The sequence below is a fragment of the Silene latifolia genome, chromosome 6, assembly GCF_048544455.1.
Source record: "Silene latifolia isolate original U9 population chromosome 6, ASM4854445v1, whole genome shotgun sequence".
Classification (NCBI taxonomy): Eukaryota; Viridiplantae; Streptophyta; class Magnoliopsida; order Caryophyllales; family Caryophyllaceae; genus Silene; species Silene latifolia.
In genome coordinates this window covers 73490946-73506305 of record NC_133531.1, presented here as the reverse complement: position 1 = coordinate 73506305, position 15360 = coordinate 73490946, and positions in this window count along the sequence as shown.

Below are 15360 nucleotides of genomic sequence, written 5' to 3'. Positions count from 1 at the left end.
CGTACGGAAGCTAAACAAGGGTGATGTTGATCTTCGAATGGGTAACGGATCTAAAGTAGCCACTGTTTCTGTAAGAACTTATTATTGGAATATGTGTCCTCCGACAATAATGTGATCACAACTGTCGATCAAGATGATCACATGTTTAAATCTCATTTTAAGAAAACATGTGGGATGTAATAATTTTACAATCAGCTGGTCCACACATTTAGGTAATGATTGCCTATCTAGAGTTTGACACTACTGTCGTGCGACGGTGGTGATCAGTTGATCCCCTGAGGTCATACCTATAGGGAAATACTCTTAATTGATTATTTAATTAATCCTATGCCGATACGAGTTAATTAAATTGCTTAAAATTGACGGATGATTTTGTGAGTAAAGTTAACGTATCTTATTGTAATTTGATTAAATGAGACACGGTCTAAGTAATCGAATTGTTTTATTACTTAGATGAAATTAATTGTTTACAGAAACAATTGAAGCGGAATGAATAAATTATATTTTTTTGGAAGAAAGGCAAGCCATATATTCATCCATTTAGGGAATAAAAAGGCAATCCTACGAAAGCATAACCAATATGAGTTTTTCAACTAGCTAAGTACCCCACTATTTCATCCTCCTTATGCGATTTAGATGCATACAATAATCTAATAATTACAAGGAATTGAACTTTCTTAATAATACCATCCACAGTATGCTCCACTCCTTGAAAGATCCTAGCATTCCTTTCTTCCCAAATGCTATACACCACGGCACCAAGACACCCTAGAAACCATTTGGTTTTCCAATGTTTACAAGTACGTCTATTTGCACCCCAATGTAACTCCTTATTGAGACTATTCGTACGCCCAGAAATCTTCATCCAAGAGAGAATGCCATGCCAAACTTCTTTAGAAAACAAACACTTAAAAAATAAGTGCTTATGATTCTCATTGTCCTGCTTGCATAAAACACAACGGTTAACCAACTGAATACCTCTACAATTTAGTTGATCAATAGTAGCGAGTTTCTTCTGCATTGCTAGTGTTAGAAACACACTGTGCTTGGGTAGAACTGCACGTTGCCAAATCACTTTTGCCCAGCTAACAGTATTCAGGCATTGCCTAAACTTATCATACAGCAGATTCAGTTGCAACTTCCCCTGGTGAACACAACTTGCCATGAACTGTTTTGCACTTTGAATGTTCCCAGTATGCATCAACAACTCATCCCTGACCTTCAGAATGCTGCGCCAACTTTCAGAATGAGTAGGCTTTGATACTACAGTCCAAATGCTCCCTGACTTAATGTTATATTTGAAATGCCATTCAAACCAGATGCTATCAGATCCCTGTTCTACTTCCCAAATCCATTTACCCAGAATGCATTTATTCCAGGCCAGCACTTCCTTAATATTGAACCCACCTTCCTGGTGAGGGGCACAACAAGACACCCAACTTTTCATTATCATTTTCCTACTCCCTTCCTCAGAATTCCATAGGAAATTCCTGCAAAACTTTGTAATTAGCTTGATAACTCCTTTAGGAATTAACAAAGTAGAGCACCAGTATTGCTCTATGCCCAAAATAACAGAGTTCAACAAACTGATCTTCCCTGCATATGAAAGTTTGTGTGTAGACCAGTGTTGCAGAGCTTTTTGGACTCTATTAAGAAGATCAGCAAACATGCTTTTGTTCAGTTTCCCATCATTCAAAGGTACACCCAAGTATCTAAAGGGAAATTCCCCTTCCTTGAAACCTGTAGCCTGGAGAATCCCCTGCTTGATCTCATCCTGAACACCTCCCAAATAGATATTGGTCTTCTCAGGATTAGCATACAACCCAGACATGCTAGCAAACGTATCTAATGCTTGTGTGACAACAGCAACAGAAGGAATATCACCCCTGACAAAGAGCATTAGGTCATCAGCAAAAATTAAATGGTTTAGTCTCACAGGTCCACACTTGGGGTGGTATGAAACCTGAGGATGCTTGTGAATGTGCCTTAGAGTACGAGATAAAATCTCCATGCTCATAACAAATAGGAAGGGGGAGAGAGGATCCCATTGCCTCAGACCACCTTCACCCTTAAAAAAGCCAACTCTATCACCATTTATCTTGAAGCTGAACCAAGTAGAAGTGATGCACCCTAGAATCCAGTTCTTAAACTTTGGGGGAAAATTGTAATACTGAAACATCTTATCAATGAATTCCCATTGAAGGGAATCAAAAGCTTTCTTGATGTCCACTTTGATTAAGCATCTTGGAGAGATCCCTCTTTGTCCATAACTCTTCACCAAAGACTGGGTAAGCATGATATTCTCAAAAATATTCCTGCCCTGAACAAAAGCACCCTGCTCCTTACCCACAATATGAGACAGATAAGGTTTTAATCTAGCACACAATATCTTGATGACAGTTTTATAGAACACTGTACAACAAGCAATAGGTCTATAATCCATCACAGTAGCCACTAAAGGGTTCTTTGGAATTAAAGCAAGTAATGTGGTATTAGCTTGCTTTGACATTTTACCAGTTCTAAAGAAAGATTGGATGGCTTTGCAGAAATCCTTCTTAATTGTCACCCAGGATTTCTTGAAGAAATGGGCAGAAAACCCATCATGACCAGGACTTTTATTAGAGTCAATAGAGAACACATCAGACTGAATTTCAGTTTGTGTGACCTCCCTGAAAAGGCCCTCGATGAAGTAAGAATCTTATCCCCCGCAAATCGGTCATGGAATCACAATTGACATCCACCTTCGATCCAAAAGCCATCCGTAGTAGTCAACAAAAGCCCGATTCACATCCCGAACCCCAACCTTTCAATCCCCCGTCTATCCAAGATCCTCCCAATAGTAACCCGATGCTTCCTAGCAAAGAATTTTGGAAAAATAATAACTCGTGGGTGCATCATTATATTTGACATCCTGAATTTTAGCTCGTTGAGCTAGTGAACTTCTTTCGCTTTTCTTGAAAATGACATCTTTGGTTAATCAAATGTTGTTCTGCTCTATCGTAACGTAATCCAAAGGCCTCTTTTGTAACTGAAGTTGGCAAGTTTCAAGCTCCTTTTTAGCTTCCTGCACTTTCTTAGTTATCCCAGAGTAGTGATCACTATGGAGCTTAATAAGAGTCTTCCTTACATGTTTCAGTCTCCCATAGAATTTGAACATGACATTACCCCTCACAGGTAATCCCCAAGCCTGCAATACCATCTCATTATACTCCTTATGATCAGCCCAACAATTAAGATAACTAAATTGTTTCCTAGTCTTATACTTATCATCCACAGTAACTAGGAGAGGTGAATTTGGAAACACTTTTGGTAAAATGAATAAATTATTATAAATACAGAATGTTGTAGTTTATAATTCGGAAACACTTTTGGTACAAGTAATTATGAATTACTATGTTGATTTTTATAAGTGACATATTTTATTAATATGTTAATTTTTAATTGTTAAAACTATATTTTATATATAAGATGTCATGTAATGTGTCACATGTGACATATTGACAAAATCACAAATAAAATGGACTCATCCATTTTATGTGTGTGTACCGAAATGAAGGGAGTTTTAGGATAAAAATTGTGTTGATTATTTTTAAGTGGAAAACACAATAATTACCTATAGTCTTAGCCTTGCATGCCTATCTTTTCTTGGGTAGAAAAACTAGCCCATGCATTGGACACACTACTCCCTCCAACCGGTTTTACCAAGGGAATAGAGAGTGTTTTTCCTCTACAATTTATTCATTCACAATTATTGTAAAATTTCTAGTGTAAGAAATTATCATACACTCTACAATTTGTGAAAATTCAAGAGAAATAAACTCACATAATCACTACCTCTTGAACCAATTTTTCAAGAGAACAAAATTAATTTTTGTGTCATATTTTAAGTAAGACTAATATTGTTACTAGATCATAATAATATTAGTTATTAAGAGGTTTCCTTGGGTATATGCTTTTGGGAGTGGTTCTAAACTTGAATCTTGTTCATCCATTGTTGGAAAGCTCAAGAACTAACAAGAAGGAGATCTTGTTGGTGCCCATAAAACCGAAATCACATAGTAAGGAAAACGATTTCTTCTTCACTTAGTATGCTGCCGCCGAAGCTATAATGAACCGACCATCCTAGTACCCTTCTTTTATCTGTTTTATCCGTTTATTTAGTTTATTGTCTTTTATTACTCTTAGCTATAGACCAAATCAACTCAACCCCCACATTCGTTACCTTAGACTAGATTTGGACAACTATTAATTACATTCGCCTCCTTGTGGTTCGACCCTGTTACCACTAGCCTAGGTTAGTTTTAATAGGAAATATAAATTTTATTTTTGGTACTCATAACGACCGGGTATCATATGGCTAGCCCATTATCAAAGGTGATTATATTCTAAACCAAACTAGAATGATATATCATGTAGATGATGCAAGACACAAATTGGTAACCCAAGATTAAACCTTAGATTTGGGAATGATGAACGCAAAGAGTTATCAAGTACTCTTGAAACCATTAGATCTTATGGTATATGTGTATCTTGTATTCAAAACAAGATGTCTCGTACCTTTTGGTTGCATTGAAAAGGAGATCGAGGTTGTAAATCATTGATCCAAAATAGGTTGATCATTTTCTTTTACCAACGATTTAAGTTGACGCTAATGTGTTCACTTAATAAGGTAAATAGAGAAATCTTTGAAGAAGTTCAAAGAGTTCAAGGAATCACGATTTAGTCGTGATGGGATTATCCAAGTGAAGACTTTGATATAAGCCAAATGAAATGTGATATAGTATCACAAGTTAATCTCTCTTAACACACATTATGGGATAATGTGTGGCTGGATAAAGAAATCAAACGTTATTCGATATGGTTTGGACTTCAATCAAGTTACTTTGAGTTACTTGATCCTTTTTGGGGATTTTATCATTTTGTCTAAATTATTTTTCCACTAAATCTAAAACGAATCATATGAGATATAAAATGGTAGGGTACCATGGTTGTAAGTTTTCAAAAGAAACAAATGCTTTTTTTCCTTATTATAATCACGAGTACAACGGGTTTGTGGCTCGTGAAGCTGTCTTTCTAAAATACAAGTTTATTTCTAGAAGACATAGTGGGAGAAATTATTCAAAGAGCCACAAATAATGTTATGTCACAAGAAACTGGTCTTTCTTGGCTACACAAACTGGTCTTTCTTGGCTACATGAGACGTTTTGTGTAAGACGTTGTTTCTTCAAAACCTAGGAGGTTAAATTCATCACTTGTTGAAGATGATGAATTAGTGTTACTTTTAGAAAGTAAAGAGCTTGCAACTTACAAAGAAATTGTTTGATTCAAGTTAATTACTTCTGGAAAATAATGAACATATGACTTACATGAGAGTGTTTAAGTCACAACTCAATACAAGGCTTAGTGCCATGAAAATCTGAAATAAATTCCAAGTGAATTGTTAGATATCAAAGCTTGATTGGTTGCAAAGGGTTTTGCACTAGTTGAAATGCTTAAGTCTATTTGGATCTTCTTAGGGATTGTGTTTCATTAATATTCTAATCATCTTAAGCTTGATTGGTTGCAAAGAAACAAATGCTCGTTTTTCCATATTATAATCACGAGTACAACGGGTTTGTGGCTTATGAAACTGTCTTTCTAAAATACAAGTTTATTTCTAGAATACGGAGTGGGAGAAATTATTCAAAGAGCCACAAAGAATGTTATGTCACAAGAAACTGGTCTTTCTTGGCTACATGAGACGTTTTGTGTAAGACATTATTTCTTAAAAACCTAGGAGGTTAAAGTCATCACTTGTTGAAGATGATGAATTAGTGTTACTTTTAGAAAGTAAAGAGCTTGCAACTTACAAAGAAATTGTTTGATTCAAGTTGATTACTTCTGGAAAGTAATGAACATATGACTTACATGAGAGTGTTTAAGTCACAACTCAATACAAGGCTTAGTGCCATGAAAATCCGAAATAAATTCCAAGTGAATTGTTAGATATCAAAGCTTGATTGGTTGCAAAGGGTTTTGCACTAGTTGAAATTCTTAAGTCTATTTGGATCTTCTTAGGGATTGTATTTCATTATGATGATATACATATAGCGAGTGAATCTAAAACCCACTTCTTCAATTAGAAGGAATGTATTTAATACATGTCTTGAGTTTTGTAGATTCTTGCCATCCTAAGATAATGTGAAACTTAAGAGAGAGTCTTAAGTAGGACATAAATTAGTTGGAATCAATGTTTTGATCATGTTATAAAACTTTTCTCGATAAGTCGAGAAGTTGTGTTTATACATGGATTTTAGTGGGAGTTACGGAAATTTTAATTAGTCTTATATGTGGATGGCATATTGATCATTGGTAATGATTTAATACTAGGAGAAAAATAATACATTTTAATATCCGGATTTTTGGAGATAAATCTACATGATTTTAATGTCAAATAAGGAGTCTTATGTTGATAAGGTTCATGACTAGTTCAATCGAATTGAACATATTTGATTGATTCTATTTGCTTCCGCTGCCGAATCAATTAAATAGGTAATGATGTATAACACTTCATATACTTTGAGTATGATGAATTGTTTCAAATAGAATTGAAGTAATAGTTACTAGGTAAGCCATAAAGATTACCGTTAATTGCTTGCAGAAGCATTAAGGATGTAATGCAAAGTGTTTTTGCTGCAATTTTGTAAGGGTGTAACACAAGTGACAATTGAGATTGCGCATGGTTTCTGACAAAACCAAAATCAAAACACATTAGGATGGTTAAGATACCATTGTGGCTATGTTATTTAAGAAATAAATTTTCTAGAATCGTTCTAGGCAATAAAGAACAATGAAAAATATTTACAACGGAAATTGAGTACACTTGCAATCATGGGATGTGCAAGAAGGATGAGTCCCGCACACTATGAAAACAGTGGGAGCTATTCTAAGGCTAGAGGGCCTATGTCTTGATTGGATCTCGACACGTACTCGGAAAGTTTTGTAATGCAAATGTATACATTACAAAGGAAAACGAATATGTAGTAAGCTTGAGTAAGGTACAAGAAGTTGATAAAACCTACTAACCAAAACCTTCTCATAGGCTTAACATGATGAGTCATGTCATTTCAATTGAATTGAGATGAACAACTACATACAATATGTAAATTGGATATGAAGTAGTAATCAAGTATTGACTACTCATATGATAATCACATTTGTCGTTCGAGTTTTTAAAATCTGAAAACTCCTTTTATACTTTGTTACATCCAAACAGGTTGTAGAGACAATATTGAACCCCGTTATAGTGAACCCGGATTAACATGGTATTCGCCCATAGTCACTTGTATGAGGTGACGTCTCGAAGTGACTAGAGTGTGATGCGATTGATGGCAAGTTCAAATGCCATAGAGTCATATGAGATGACTAGTCGATCACATAGCATTTGTTAGGAACACTTTGTCGGGCCTTATGACCGCTTATAGAGTTCGGCAAATTTATATAGCCTGGTCGTGGCGAGAGCTACTATAGTATTCGATTGAGTCGATTCTTTTGACTAAAGACTGTTCGCCTAAGGTGGCACAGTTTCTGATTAAGTTTGATTTGTGTTACTACGACCTTCGTAAATGGGGTCAAATGGGCATATTTTGGGTTATGATGGCTGTGGCTAATCGAAGGGAATAAGTGCGATAGGAATTGTCCACTCCCTTGTCAGGGTTAAAACAATATCTCAGGGCCACTCGAGGAGTAATGAACTGGAAATTCGTGGCCACGCTCGGAAGGTATCTATGGTAGATGATTCCGGTCAATCAGTTATTCTCCAGATCGAGGAAACCACTCTCGATATGATCACTTGCAAGTACGACCTGAAAGACACCTTGCATTGAGTGGGAGATAGTAATAGGACAAGAGAATTGGTGATGCACACTTGTCGAGGACAAGTGGGAGATTGTTGGAATATGTGTCCTCCGACAATAAGGCGATCACAACTGTCGATCATGATGATCACATGTTTAAATCTCATTTTAAGAATACATGTGGGATGTAATAATTTTACAGTCAACTGGTCCACACATTTCGGTAATGATTGGCTGTCTAAAGTTTGACATTACTCTCGTGCGACGGTGGTGATCAGTTGATCCCCTTAGGTCATACCTACAGGGAAATACTCTTAATTGATTATTTAATTAATCGTATGACGATACGAGTTAATTAAATTGCTTAAAATTGACGGATGATTTTGTGAGTAAAGTTAACGTATCTTATTGTAATTTGATTAAATGAGACACGGTCTAAGCAATCAAATTGTTTTATTACTTAGATGAAATTATTGTTTACGGAAATAATTGAAACAGAATGAATAAATTATTATAAATACAGAATGTTGTAGTATATAATTCGGAAACACTTTTGGTACAAGTAATTATGAATTACTATGTTATTTTTTATAAGTGACATATTTTATTAATATGTTGATTTTTAATTGTTAAAAATACATTTTATATATAAGATGTCATGTAATGGGTCACATGTGACATATTGACAAAATCACAAATAAAATGGACTCATCCATTTTATGTGTGTATACCGAAATGGAGGGAGTTTTAGGATAAAAATTGTGTTAATTATTTTTAAGTGGAAAACACAATAATTACTTATAGTCTTAGCCTTGCATGCCTATCTTTTATTGGGTAGAAAAACTAGCCCATGCATTGGACACACTAATCCCTCCAACCGGTTTTACCAAGGGAATAGAGAGTGTTTTTCCTCTACAATTTATTCATTCACAATTATCATAAAATTTCTAGTGTAAGAAATTATCATACTCTCTACAATTTGTGAAAATTCTAGAGAAATAAACTCACATAATCACTACCTCTTGAACCGATTTTTCAAGAGAACAAAATTAATTTTTGTGTCATATTTTAAGTAAGACTAATATTGTTACTAGATCATAATAATATTAGTTATTAAGAGGTTTCCTTGGGTATATGCTTTTGGGAGAGATTCTAAAATTGAATCTTGTTCATCCATTGTTGGAAAGCTCAAGAACTAACAAGAAGGAGATCTTGTTGGTGCCCATAAAACCGAAATCACATAGTAAGGAAAACGATTTCTTCTTTACTTCTAATTATGTTTGCATGCATAAGATTTTTAATTATTTTATGACTAAATAATTTCTCACATATATGAATTTGTCAAATTAATGAGATTAATAATTTCTAGCACTTATGTACTTAATTTAGCTTCGGTTTTGCAGTTTTGTCTAAATAATTGTTATTTTGTACCAATGTTGTCTAGGAATATAATATCAGTATCTGTGTTAGACACAGAATGCTTTACTTTTATAATCAAAGACAAGTGTTGTACTTTTTCCCTTAATGAGATTCTATATAGCCAACCTATTTCAATAAATGGTATTTATATTCTAGACACTTGCAATGATGTTTATCATTTAGAAAATAAAAGATTAAAAACAGGTGATTCCGATCTATCTTATTTATGGCATTGTCGATTAGAACATATCAATGAGAAACGCATTAAAAGACTAGTGTCGACTGGTATAATTAAACCTTTTAATTTCGAATCATTTGGCATATCCGAATCTTGTCTTCTTGGCAAGATAACTCGTGCACCTTTTCTAGGAAAAGGATCTCGAGCTAGTGAGTTGTTGGGTTTTATACACACCGATGTATGTGGTCCAATGACTATCACTGCTAGAGATAATTATGAATATTTCATTACTTTCACCGATGCCATGAGTAGATATGGGTATGTCTACTTAATGAGGTATAAAAGTGAAGCTTTTGGCAAGTTTAAAGTGTTTCAGAATGAAGTAGAAAACCAATTAAATAAAAAGATTAAAACATTGTGATCAGATTGTGGTGAGGAATATTTAAGCAATGACTTTAGAGATCACCTTAAAGACTGTGGTATTGTATCTCAGTTACCTCCTCCTGGCACACCAGAGTTGAATGATGTGGCAGAAAGGAGGAATCGAACTTTATTAGATATGGTGTGCTTAATGATGAGTCAAACTGAGTTACCTAAGTCATTTTGGGGGTTTGCCATTTTATCTGCTATACGCTCACTTAATCAAAGTCCCACTAAAACAACTTACAAAACTCCATATGAGATATGGAAAGGGAAGGTCCCGAATTTGCGATACATGAAAGTATGGGGTTGCGATGCTTATATCAAGAGCAAGTCTGACGATAAGCTTGCACCTCGTTCTGACAAATGTATTTTTGTAGGCTACCCTAAGGAAACTTGTGGATATTACTTCTACAATAGTTACGAGAACAAAGTGTTTGTGGCTCGTGAAGCTGTCTTTCTAGAAAAGGAGTTTATTTCTAGAAGATAGAGTGGAAGAAAATTTGAACTTGATGAAGTTCAAGTGCCACAAACTGATGTGACAGTACAAGGATGATGTTCCTTCTACGTCTGACTCAGTTATTGTTCCTTCTGAACGTAGGAGGTCAGAGAGGGTTAGTCGCCAGCCTGATAGATACCTTGGTATTATCGAGGAAGATGGTAACTATGAGGTTTTACTTTTAGAAATTGATGAACCTAAAACCTACAAAGCAGCTATTACTAGTTCTGATTGTAAGCTATGGCTCGAGGCCATGCAATCTGAAATGGATTCCATGTATGATAATCAGGTATGGGACCTGGTTAACTTACCTAAAGATGTTCGACCTTTTCAGTGTAAGTGGATATTTAAGATTAAAATTGGCATGGATGGACATAAGGATGTCTACAGAGCTAGATTGGTGGCAAAAGGTTTTACCCAAGTTCATGGTTTACACTATGATAAAACTTTTGCACCAGTTTCTATGCTTAGATCTATTCGGATAATGTTAGCGATTGTTGCATTTCATGATTATGAGATATGGCAAATGGATATCAAGACTGCCTTCCTGAACGGGTTTCTAGAAGAGGAAGTGTATATAATAAACAACCTGAAGCTTTTGTGGATCCTAAAAATCGTTGGAAAGTATGCAAACTTAAGAGATCTATTTATGGTCTTAAGCCAGCATCAAGGAGTTGGAATCACCGATTTGATCATGTTATTAAACAAAATGGTTTTTCCCGAAATGTTGAGGAACTATGTTTATACATGAAGTTTAGTGGGAGTAAAGTTGTTTTCTTACTTTTATATGTGGACGACATAGTATAAATTGGAAATGATGTAGATATGCTTGCTTCTATCAAAAATTGTTTAGGAAATCACTTCCAAATTAAAGATTTGGGAGAAGCTCAGTGCATCTTGGGTATCCGGATCTATATAGATAGATCTAAAAGGATATTAGCTTTGAGTCAAGAAGCCTATATTGAAAAGATTCTTGACCGATTCAATATGAAAAACTCCAAGAGAGGTTTTCTACCTATAGGCAGTGGGATTACTTTGAGTAAGTCATAGTGTCCTACTGAGCCTAAGGATATTGAACGCATGAAATCTATTCCATATACTTTCGCTGTTGGATCGATCATGTATGAAATGATGTGCTCTCGTCCTGACCTCTCGTATGCTTTGAGTATGATGAGTATGTGGACATGGCCCGCCTGTATATGCCCAGCTGATTTGTGGACACGGCAGCGATCCTTTTGAAAGCCACGCTCGGCGGCATAAAAATGCTTTCGACCGGACCATTTTAGGTCGGTCGGTTTCGTCTCGGCAAGGGTCTCGAAACGATGCAAGAGATGTTCGGAGTCGCCACCAAGCTTTTGTTGGATTCTTGGAACCCGTTCGAATCCACTTTATACCTAGGTCAATGAAGGCAAAAAGCGTTGTTTGACATAGGTACTAAAGATAAGGAATCGTCCCTCTTAAGCATCCTATCTCTAGAATAACTCTCGTACGCCCTAGATAAGGTCGTCCACTATCCGAAGAATTTGAGTAAGAGGTGAAGGTACGTATTGGGAAGCCCTTTAATCGGACACCCAATCCCGCCTGCGGTAGCGGCCTCTACTGATCGATCTTGGTTGGTTAAATGAAAAAATTGATAAAACGGGTAAATGCGTGAATGCGCATCCACTAGTTTAAACCTAACATGTGAGCTTCTATGTCGGTTTGTTTAATCTTAGTATCAAGTATTTGATGTCGACTTGGATTTAATGTTGATTTCCATGCAAGACGGAAATTAAACATCCATTTACGAAATTAGGTTTATGGTGCATAACGTGATCCATTTGTCTTAGTAACGCATTTTTCAAATGTGATATAAATTGAGCAGATTCGTCATCTGATCCGTCCTGTATTCGGGTTAACCGAAGTCGGGATTGTCCTGGACAAATGCTGGAAGGGAAAAGGATTCTGCATCAGGCAGCCATAAGAGGCGCGAGCCTGTTGGCGATTCAAATGGGTCTGCCTTGGTTTGAAAATGTAAAATTAAGTGGCTTGTTTAGGCGCGGGTTAGGAGACTATGAAAGACGTCATCTGGGCATTGAAAAAGTTTGTAAAATTTATTGAAAAATGGGTGATTGAACCCGTCTTGATTTAAAAAGGCCGTTTAGGCCGCTTTTATGATAATTTGAAGAATGAGACTTGAATAATCGTCATTGTTTTGACAATATTCGACATCAGATTCGATTTTGCAAGCTTGACATGAATAGTTTTGAAAGTGATTATGAACTAATTGTTTTAAGTTCATTTATTTGTAATTAGTCAACATTCATCATCGTACTCGGGTTAAAATCCGACATGGTATGTAGAACCAAGGATGACTTTGTGTTGGTGACTAATACATTTGTGTTGAAAATGTAAAGAAATGAGAAAGGCTTTAAAATACCCTTTATAACGTAATTAACCAAATATTATCGCCGAAACACGGATTAAACCGTCATGGTACTAGGAACCAAGGGTGCAAATGTTTTATGGTTAAAAACTTGTCATAAATATGATTGAAATACTTTTTTTTTTGTGGAATGTGAATTCTCATTAGAAAATTGGCAAGTTAAGTACATACACCAAACTAAAACAATTCCATTACAACATTATATAAGTTAGCACAAGATAACATCTTGAACCCAAGCCATATCCCTACTTGGGACCTTCTCCATTTTTAGGGTATGCATTCTCCCACGAAGTACATCATGGATACGCTTCCTTATAGTCTCAGGCCGAGGAACCCAATCTCCTATTGTGCATTTGTTACGCCCCTCCCAAATGTAGTAGACCAAACTAGCAAGAGCAGCTAGAATAATTTTCTTACGCAACAAAGATCTACCTCTCCATTTCAGACTGTTTTCAACAACATCAGTAGTCCAGTAAAAACCAAGCCAACATTGCAGCAATTTTAAACATCTCAAACTAAATGGGCACTCAAAGAACAGATGCAGAGATGTCTCCTGCATATTACCACACATGAAGCAGACGCCATCATTGTGCACACCAAACTTAGCCAACCTATCTTTGGTAAGGAGTCTACCTTGAATAAACAACCAGTTAATAAAATTTACTTAGGGTAGAGCCAGCCTATTCAAGACATAAGGTTGCCAAGGAACCTGTAACTGATTACCAGCAAGCCAATTATAAACCAGAGAAGTAGAATAAGGGACCTGTAGCCACTGAACAAAACCAGGTGCAAGGATTTCCTTGACTTTGCACAGTTGTCTCCAGGTCCCTATGTGAAATACTTGAAATGATAAAAAACGATTACAAATATGAAATAAAAATAAAGGAGAAGAATAGACCAAACACGGTTTGGATTTGAGGTGGGGGGGGGGGGGGGGGGGGGTAGGCGCGAGCCTATGTGCTACATAAGCAGCCCCTGCCTTAACCAAAAATCTGGTTTTGGCTCATTCATCCCATGCTTTGGACCATGTTATGCATGATTTAGCATGATATAGTCATGAAACATATGAAAAAAATGATAAAGGAAGATTTTTACACCCTCATACTTACATGCTAGGCTTGAGACGAGAAACCAACGGAAGTGTATCAACTTGTTTGGCCGGAAAACTCGGTTTGAAAACCGTTTTAGCAAGTAAAAGAGTGTTTTTTTAAGTTTAGTGATGGTGTAGTGGTCAAGATGGTCGGTCAAGTGATTTAATGCACGATGAGGGTACCAAAAAATGTGTAAGGCTTTTGTTTACGATCGGTAGGTCCTAAACATGTGTCGGTTGGTGACTTGAGAAGTCGAGTCAAGAATTTTAAAGGAGAGATGAGGAGGCGGACACTTGCGTAACTCTCAAATTGTGGCATTTGAGGGGTATTTATAGGAAAATGGGTGGCTGTGTGTGTTTTGAGCGACGTGGCCGCATGGGCTGCTTAAAGAGGCACGAGCCATTTCGCGCGTCTTCGGTTGTCTTGTCGCTATCAAACAAGTGTAATCATGATTTGTTCTATCCTAGGATTTAGAAGAACTTGATTTGTACTTCACCATTTAGGATTCCGAGAAAACTTAACGTGGAAGCATTTGAAAGGTTTGTTTTTTCTGTTTGACTCGGTTTGACTCGTTGTTGGAGTCCGGATTTGAATTTTGAGTCGGTTTTTGGTCCGGTGTCGGTTTTGACTCTAATTAATGTCTTTGCGACCCCGTCGTCATGCATTAAGCACTACAGGTAGTTTTAAAAAGTTTTGAAATGATTAGTTTTCGAAATCGTTTTAAGTTTTCCGACGTATAGTTGTACACAAACTGTCGATCAAACGCTGCGATTCTGAAGCATGTTGTAGTCCGATAATCATCGGGTGTTTGCTGGAGACTCAACAGAAATTGGGTATCTACAGATCCCCCACTTTGACTGAGGCTTGGACAGGGCAAAAGTCAAAGTAGAGCCCCCAGGTCAGTCGAAGATCACAACCTGGAGATTGAAGCGACGTCGTGGCGGCTCGAAAGGATTCGGGCGAAGGACCTGCCGTCGGGAAGGGCGACGCCAAGGCGACTCGAGGGTACGAGCCGAGGACCTATCGTTGGGAACAGTTTAGAGTCAGTCGACTGTCCTTGCGGTTCGTTTAAAGTCTGTTAGAATACGTATAAAGGCTCGCCAGCCATAAGAAGGAGTCATACTTGAGGCACCTTTGGGGCATTACCTTGAGTCGTTTCTTGTTTGCGGACAAAGGCTCGCCACCTGCGGTGCGTATATGAAAGGGGCTCGCCAGCCGCAGTGCGTATATGAAAGGGGCTCACCAGCCGCGGTGCGTATATGAAAGGGGCTCGCTAGCCGCGGTGCGTATATGAAAGGGGCTTGCCAGCCGCGTGCGTTGCAAGGCTCGCCAGCCATATTGTAGGTGTGCGTTGTAAGGCTCACCAGCCATATTGAATGTGCATTGTAAGGCTCGCCAGCCATATTTGAATGCGCGTTGTAAGGCTCGCCAACCATATTTGATGTGCGTTGTAAGGCTCGCCAGCCATATTGAATGTGCGTTGTAAGGCTCGC